This window comes from Temnothorax longispinosus, chromosome 11 (genome assembly GCF_030848805.1).
Source record: "Temnothorax longispinosus isolate EJ_2023e chromosome 11, Tlon_JGU_v1, whole genome shotgun sequence".
Taxonomy (NCBI): Eukaryota; Metazoa; Arthropoda; class Insecta; order Hymenoptera; family Formicidae; genus Temnothorax; species Temnothorax longispinosus.
The window spans coordinates 19,661,959-19,671,157 of record NC_092368.1 but is presented as its reverse complement, the minus strand read 5'-3'; the positions used below and the strand labels follow the sequence as shown (position 1 = coordinate 19,671,157).

The 9,199-nt window shown below is 37.0% G+C and overlaps 1 pseudogene; it reads right to left on the bottom strand.

Moving 5' to 3' along the window:
* Positions 1–309: 309 nt before the first annotated feature.
* On the bottom strand, positions 310–9,199 carry LOC139822252 (T-box protein 2-like; annotated as a pseudogene).

The window sequence follows — 9,199 nt, the reverse complement described above, 5'->3', positions numbered from 1 at the left end:
ATGCCATTTAACACGGTTGAACATATTAACACGATTAAATGTGTTGATTTAACACGCAACAAAACATGTAAAACGAGCTTCAGTTAAATGTGTTATTTTTAAACGTATATGCGTGTAGAAATAACACACTTGGATTTACAGTGTCTGATAAAACGGGTTGCAATTACAATTAATTACAAAGTATTCTATATATACCATCATTAGTCTATATACTCTATATAAATCAAAAATGGTATAGTTACTATAACTGTCTCTACGCATTAAATATCAAAAGATAAAATTTAAACCAATACCTTGAGTTAAATAACATTTTGTTCTTTTTAATTACCATGTGTCAAAATTTATTATTTTAACACAAATAATGTTATTTCAACTCCATTGACTAGTCAAATTAATAATTAAATTAACATTGTTTTAGTTAAATTAACCCTTTAGAGGCCAGGTTACAAGATAATCTTAAGAGACGTCCCTAACGAGTTTTTTAGTCTTTTTTGTTTTTGTTTTTTTTGTGTTGTTTTCTTGTTTTCTTTTTTTTGTTCTTTTTGTTCTTTTTTGTTTTGTTCTTTTTTTCTTTTTTTCTTTTTTTCTTTTTTTTTTTTTTTTTTTTTCTTTCTTTCTCTCTCTCTCTCTCTTTTTTTTTTTTTTTTTTTTTTCATGATTATGTACACAGGCCCCTAAAGAGTTAACGACATATTGAGTAGCAGAGATGGTCTTACTTCGAGTTCACGCCGGCGAAACTGGAAACGATCAATTAGATTACGTGATCGGAGGCACTGTTTGCCGTGTACCAAACCCGCGGCCGACCGACCAATCGCTCGCCGATCCGCGTTAAGTATGCGATCGCGTATACACGTACTCGTTCTCTCGGACCTACTACCGGTTATCACGCTGGCCACGACGGCCTCGCTCCCGTCCGCGTTGCGAAGCGGCAAGACTACCTTTTGTAAATCGTGGCAGAAAGGAACGCGAAAAAAGTGGCGAATCCGTGTTAGAATCCGAAGATTCAAGTGGCCTGAAAACTACGCTGGTGCGAACACTGTCGTATTGTATCGAAGAAGTCGAACTATCTCAGGCCCTTGATTCTCTGCACGAGTCTCTTTGGGCCTGGGGTCAGAATCAGTTACTGGTCTTGTGATGCGAATATGTAGCCTCTCCCAGTCAAGTCATGCGCCCACTTCCCAGTGGTCTCGCTGGACCGCTGCAATGGGGCTGTTCCGATTCAGTACGGCTCGGTCGCAAGATCTGATGTCGGGTGGCCAGCGCGTTCTGCAGTAACCAAGTGGCGTCAATGGCGATCTGACCTCTAAGAACCTGTAGTGATACGGGCCCAAGTACCGCTGGTGAGTTGTGGAGCCAAGAAATGGCACGGTTATCTGGAAAGCTCCCGGCTGTCAATCCGTTTGCTCCCCAACACGCAGTAAATATAAAGAAGTTAAGAATGAATCTTCACGCCCGGGTTCTCGGTTGGTCCGGGCACTGCACGCACGATGCGAGATTGATAAATCGGTTAGTGCAGAGACACTCATTGACTGAGTAGATGGCTCCTCGAAAGTAGGCGCTAGTTATCGGGTATAGAAACGATTACGCCTCTTGACGCACGAGACTCATGCCACGAGTACCCGTGGCCTCCAATAGCCTTCTTCATCTTCTTCTTCTTCTTTGTAAATTTTATGGCACGTAATCCTCATCAAGATCACATAACGGCCAAGAACAAGTCAAATATAATAAATACAGACTCGAAAGATTCAATCCAAACTCGGCGCTGATTGCATCAGCAATCTTCAAAAATTATTCAGGACAAAACACGTCCGAACATGTCCATGGTCTCGACGAGACTTGCCCCCAGTAGCCGTGTCAAATTAAAATAGAAATAAATAGTAATTAGTTATTTCGTGAATGGATATCCATATGTGTCAAACGCAGTGCACGGGCACTGCGTTTCAAGCATGCCCGGCGCCGGGGATCGACTCGCAACGGTGGCGGGATTCGCGTCCGCTTCTCCCACGTTGCAAGGCCGGCCAACTTCGACTCCCCGGCTAAAGTAAAAGATAATCGCATGCTTTAATGGGCTTGGAACCCTTAAGGGAAGGTCGTTCGGCTGATTCGATTCGGAGTCGTATGTCAATGAGACCCCTTCGTCGGGACTGGAATACGATTGGGCCTGATGATCGATCGAATGATGCTTTCGCTTGAACCGTGACTGACCCATCTCGCAAAAACCCTTTGCAAATGGATTGTTATTGATTTTCAACTTCGCGATGATCTCGTTTTGGTATGCCGTCACCGCGATAAATTCCGTCTCCTTGAAAGCGAACAACGCGGTTGAATGAGTAAAGAGCTCGTTATAGTTCTTCGCATCGAACCAACGGGCTATCCAGATCCTAGGAACGTATTTGTGCATCGATGTTAATACCACGTTATTATTGGGGTCGTTGATGTTGTACGTGAGCTTCAATTTATTGAAGCTGATTGTCCATCCAGTGGCTCCCCGTTGCCGGACTCTCGGGATGCTTATAAATCCTATAGCCGAAAGGCTGTTGCGGCTCTGCCGGCCCCACGAAACTCCAGCCACCCATATTGCTGTTCTCGCCCCCGTTCTGGTATCCACAGTACTTGTGGCAGCGATCGGAAGCCGGTGCTATCTTCATGAGAACATAATAATTCTCACGTTTCTCTAAATCGTTTACGTTTATTTGAACGGACGGAAACATGCGCCGACCGCTCTTGGTAATTATCATTTCTGTATTATTCTCGTAGAATTGCTGCCAGAGGTTTCGATTAAGCAGCTCCACGTTGACTCCGCGCAGCAAAGGGGGTTGAAATACCCATTAGCTTGAATTCATCCTCTCGCACCTAATTTGCGTTGTAGAGCGATCGGTGACTGCGCGAAGAGTGGCGATGCCAGTTGCATATTCAGTTCCTGGAGCATCGGTGCATTGTTTGGATCTTGAAGAAAAATCTCCGATGATCGACGTTTCTTCTGCGATACCGTCGGTGTAAGGTATAAGGCAAACACGGAAATGGTCAGAACGAACGTCCAAATCACGTGCAGTTGTAGAATGGAACTCCGACAACCGGTTCTCGCCTACCAGTGACCTACCACAAAACGGGATCAGTGCAATCCGCCGAAACTAGGTGAACTATATGTGTCGTCGGTCGTTCGGCGCCAACATATGAAATAACTATGTGTCCATGAACCTCTTGTCCTTTCTGCCGCGATTTATAAAAAGTAATATATAAGGTAACAAATATATAACGTTCACATGATAATTTTAAATGCCATAATCTACTAAGCCAGTTAAAATAAATATTAACTCATTACGCGTTGTTAATCCATTTGTCGTAACTTTCTCCTTTTTTAACCCTTTAGGGGCCACACATCGATCCCGTTGGAGTAAAATGTTATCATTTATAAGGTAGTCTTAAAAGACGTCCCTTATGAAAGTTTTTTAGTTTTGTTTTTTTTGTATTTTTTTTGTTTTTTTGTTTTTCTTTTGTTTTTTTTTTGTTTTTTGTGTGTTTTTTTTAAGTACATAATTATGTACACAGGCCCCTAAAGAATTAAAAATGTTCAGATACTGTCTGTTCCTTTTCCTGGTAATCTCAGTAAAGACATCCTGCACTTCTTCAAGCTTCTCACATATTATACATATTTGTCGACCTCAAGATATTAAGATTCTCTAATGATTCGATAATATTCCAACAACGTTCAGATGAAGAAATTATTAGATTAATGTGTGTACAAATGGCAACAACTGGCTTCTTTTATGTACAGTTTACATTAATGATATATATTAGCGATATTTAGACCCTGATAAAAATATGTGCACGGAAAGAACGGTTTTGCTGAAGTATCTAAAAATTTAGCTAAATATACAGATCTGAAAATAATTTTGTTACACCATTAAAATAATTATAGTAAGTCGCTGAAATATGACGATTCTGTAAAAAAAATTTGACATTTTAGCAATCAGTTTAAGTTCTACATAATTATTTTAATTAACCAACAAAATTATTTTCATATCTGTATCTAGCTAAATTCTTAAATACTACGGGTACAAAATTCGGTTTTGTGAAGCGCAAACGAAAGCCAGAGACTTGCAGAGTTTCTTATTCACGCATCATGGAAATGCACGCCCTTAATCTACACATATGGAAAGAACGGTTTTCTGTTTAAAAATAATTTTGTTACACCATTAAAATAATTATAGTAAGTCGCTGAAATATGATAATTCTGTAAAAAATTTTAACATTTTAGCAATCAGTTTAAAGTTCTACATAATTATTTTGATGGACTAACAAAATTATTTTCAGATCTGTATCTAGCTAAATTTTGAGATACTACGGGTACAAAATTCGGTTTTGTAAAGCGCAAACAAAAGCCAGAGACTTGCAGAGTTTCTTATTCACGCATCATGGAAATGCACGCCCTTAATCTACACATACGGAAAGAACGGTTTTCTGTTTGAAAATAATTTTGTTGCACCATTAAAATAATTATAGTAGGTCGCTAAAGTATGATGATAATGCTGTAAAAATTTGGATATTTTAGTAATCAGTTTGATTGTTTTACATAATTATCTTGATGATGCAACAAAATTATTTTCAGATCTGTATCTAGCTAAATTTTTTGATCCTTCAGCAAAACCGTTCTTTCCGTGCACCATTCTTCTGTACACTCTTTACAAATATAGAAAGAGGATATCAAAAAATAAAAATGCGTTAAGTCATTACAATGTTAAATTTGCGTAAAAATCCATGTACACGGAGAATCTCGAGATTTTTCTCTTTTTCTCTCTCTCTCTCTCTCTCTGCGGTAACGAAAACTCACGTTTTCACGCCAAATCGCGTGTTACGATATCGTATTAAAACTTATAATAAACGACTGTTTCGGCCGAACTTCAACCGATGACGTAATGTGCGCCTTTAAATATCAAAATAAAAATACATAATTATACTCAATGTATACAAAATAGAAAACAATAGGCACGGGTACATCGGAACATTTAGGCCGCGGCCTATACCTCAAATTCAACCTAAAGTCTGACCTGAAGCTAGTTTCAATTAAGGTATAAAGGTACTAATACACCCGGACACTTAAGACTAGGTAAAAGTACCAATGCCTGGACACGTATCTATGTCTGGATACCTTTAAAAAAATATAAATTTATAAAAATAAACATTTGGATACCATAACTAAAGTTTCAAACTACAAAAAAATATATTTTTGTCTTTGATTTTAATTCGCGTTATACTTATAAATAATAAAGGTGTCCAGATATAGGTACATGTCCGGGTATTGATACTTTTAACTTAATTTCTAAATGTTGAGCAAGACATAATATATTAACTTGTTAATGGCCAATTAAGAAGATATTCGACTTCGAGGATGCAACGCGTAAAATTCGACTAAGTCCGCATAAAAAATTTTTTTTTAAGTTCCAGACGTTCTGATAAGAGTTCCGTTTTTTAGTAGAACTCTAAGAATTCTGAAAGGAATTTCTATGATCGAAAACGATCCGGTCACTAGTTAAGAAGACATTCGACTTCGAAGATCTGCCGTGAACGTTATTTGCGTAAGTTTTGATGATGATTTTTTTCAATGGATTTTTTTGGCAAAATTACCAGAACTATCGCTAAAAAGTATCAGGAAGTATAAAACTCGATTGTATTTTCACTCTCTTTTATTCTTTATCTGCTAGAAAATGATCTGCTACGGGAAGTTAGCAGATCAATTCTTTCGATCGACTGTTTTTTGGGTAAAATCATCAGAACTATTACTAAAAAGTATCAGGAACTATAAAACTCGACTGCATGCGACAAAAACTCCCTTTTATTTTTGATCGGCTGGAAAATGATATAACTTCACCGACATCAAAGCAAGTCATATAAATCAAAAAGATATATTTCGTACATCATACAATCGGTAGAATAATGCGTATAACATGTAACAACACTGTCTTAAAAAGAAACAGATGATATTAGCGTTACACATTGACGTCATAAATGGACATAAAAAATTAAAAAACCAATAAAATGCAGAAATGAAAGAAATCACAAATAGTTCAAAAAAATATAAATTAGACTTAAGTCTATCGTTCGTTGTTAGGTGTTTCTTAAGTGTGTTAATTTTTAGAAGAAAGCCGGTATCTTTATATAAATTCGAATAAGTTAAAACTAAAAAAAAAATAACAATTTTTTAAATCTGACGATAGAATTATTAGCTATTCATATTTCTAAAAAAGTATTTCTAGAAAATTTTCCTTAATATTTTATTACTTATATGTTTTCTTTATATTTATTTATACACATGTTATTTTCTTAAAGAAAATGGAACACATATGTACGAGTCAAGAAATATCATTTCATACGAGAGCGTTTCATAGACTAAACTGATTTTTAATTTTGACCATATATCTAACTAACTTCAACATTTTTAATTGTCATACGCGCTGCGTGTGTTTTAACTTAAAAATAAATTTAAATCTAGTAGTTTCGAAGGAAGAAGATAGAGCCGTACGATATGATATGTTGGGCAATAGTTATTTGTGTAACAAGTGAGGCTCGTGCGTAAACTCCGCACCCGGGAATTTTCATCTTTACACACGACTTACACTCCCTATTTTATGTTGCAAATGCCTGGAAAGTGGTCTATCACGCACGCGTAGCGTGCGTAATGGGGCACTTTCCATGCACGTGTTGCATAAAAAATTATACGTATATCCACATTTACATACATCCAAAAAAAGTTTAAGTAATAAAGTAAATAAACCATCCCTCTCTCTTCGTTTTGCTGAGCAGTTTTTCAAACGCTTGTTAACGCGATTTCTGTACCGCGCTTAATATTTAACCGTCTACAATAGAAGACGGAAGTAATTGTAACAATCGTTTAACAGATAAATCAGAAATATCGAACTGGTTTAAAGTAAATGAAGCCGAAAACGAAGCAACGTGCGACGTATGTAATAAAAAATTTAAGTTATAAAAAAATAGGACACGTGATTTTAAATCACATAAAATAAGCAAAAAGCAGTAACCCTTTCACCAATCTTCGTCAAATTCAAAACAACCTTCCTTTAATGATACCTTGTATATGAGATTACATGTATAACTTGTACACTTTTTAGGTAAAAATTGGTAATTCCTTCACCGATCATTGCCAAATTCCACACCAACCTACCTTTAGTAATACTCAATCCATAAAAAAAAATTAAGCTCCGATATCTCAAAATTTACGGAAATTAGAACAACCACAGACATTTCTAAAAAATAGCCAGAAATCGGTAATCCCTTCACCGATCTTTGCTAAATTCAACATCAACCTACTTTTAATAATACCCTATCTATAAAAAAAAATTAAGCTTGATATCTCAAAATTTGCGGAAATTAGAGCAATTAGGGTAGACCGGGGCACGTTGTCACACGGGGCACGTTGTCACATCGGCTTTATTTAAAAAATTAATAACCAGAGAGCGGTACCCGTCATTCCCAAAACGTGTTAGTGTATGCCCATCTTTGGTGTTGAGATTGCTCCAGCCGTGTTAACGTAAAATCTTGAAGATTTTTTGCGACCGTAAGTAAAATTTTATTGTCTAATATTCAACGTACTGGACATGAAACTTATGTTTTTTCAGAATAGACCTTTATATTATCTTAAAGTATGTACTTTTACCTACCGCGTGCAATACCTAACCTTATGAATATCTCAAACGTGTCGGCCATGAGGCTGTTTGAAATAAAAAAATGCCCTCGGGGCACGTTGTCACGAATTTGATAGGAATCTATTGCGAATCTTCGGATGACGCGATAACGAGTAAAAATATTTTATGTTTAATCACCGACATATTTATAAAAAAAATGTGTATCAATAAGTTGCGCATTCGAGTGGAATTCTTGTATTTAGATTAAGACGAAAACTTCGTGCTTTTTGTACTTTTTTGAAATAAAATAAATGTTTCTGTGAAGGATTTTACTTTTTTACATTGCAGCGCACTATAATATATTGATATTTACGTTGAATACAGTTTGGATAACATTTTGCATGCAATTACATTTGATGTGACAACGTGCCCCGGTCACGGGGCACGTTGTCACAAGCAACCTGTCGTTATTTATGATTATGTAAGAACTGTAGAGTAACAATCACACAAAATTCGATACTGTTCAATTGAAGCTGAGGGTTCACTCGAAATTTTGGCATATCAAAGTACTCTTAAATATTGAATGTAAAAAATACAAAAAATATTGAACCAAATGTGTGACAACGTGCCCCGGTCTACCCTACGTAGATTTTTTTAAACAATTCATCTTTTTACTCCCCCTACATGTGTGGAAAGTTTCATTAAAATCAGAATTTTCCACTTCGCGAGGTTCCCTTGTAAGTCAAAGTTAGCTTTAATCTAAAAATCTAAATTAAAACCGATTAATAATAGCGATAATAGTTAGTCGATGTGTGAATTTTCTTAAAATTTGCTTAACCGATTGATTTCGAACTTTTTGTATATCTTTAATATCTCCCTTTCCTTCTTCCTCTCTCTTTCTTCTTTTTTTTGTTTATTCATTTCCATAACAAGTTTGTGTTATAAAAAAAAACGTTTAAAATGTTTTAATTTTATAATTTAATATTATGTGTCAAGAGAAAGAGATATTGACATGTGTCTAGCGTGAACCCGAGATAACTCGTTACGCCTTCTCATACCCCCTCCCTTGGATACAACATAATGGGAAAATACATATCCACCGTGACTAAAAAGGTGGAGATCTTAAAAGCCAAGCTCGCCGAGAGTGAGGCCAAGCTCGCTGAGAGTACGGCCACTCCTCTCAGGGAGGTGGAGATAACGGGTTTGATTCTAATTACTTGTACTAATATTGCAGTTAATGATAGCAGTATTATTGACCCAAAACTCCCAAGCTCCCCAAGCTTGACGACCAATTTCAAATTTAATGTCTCCTCCGAAATACAGCTCAGTTTCTCCGCACGAGCCCCACTCGTGTGGGGGGGGGGGGGACAGTTTGGAATATAAAAATTCCTGCGATCAGGTGGACTCGAACCCGGTTCCTCGGGGTTACGAGTCTGGCGCTTTACCACAAGACCACACTGCCATCCCCTAGGATGCATGGTCGGAGGGTAAGTCCGGCGGCAAGCGACCAATCTCTGGGAACCTGAAGCCACCACCAAGTGTATTGTAAGTTCCCTCAT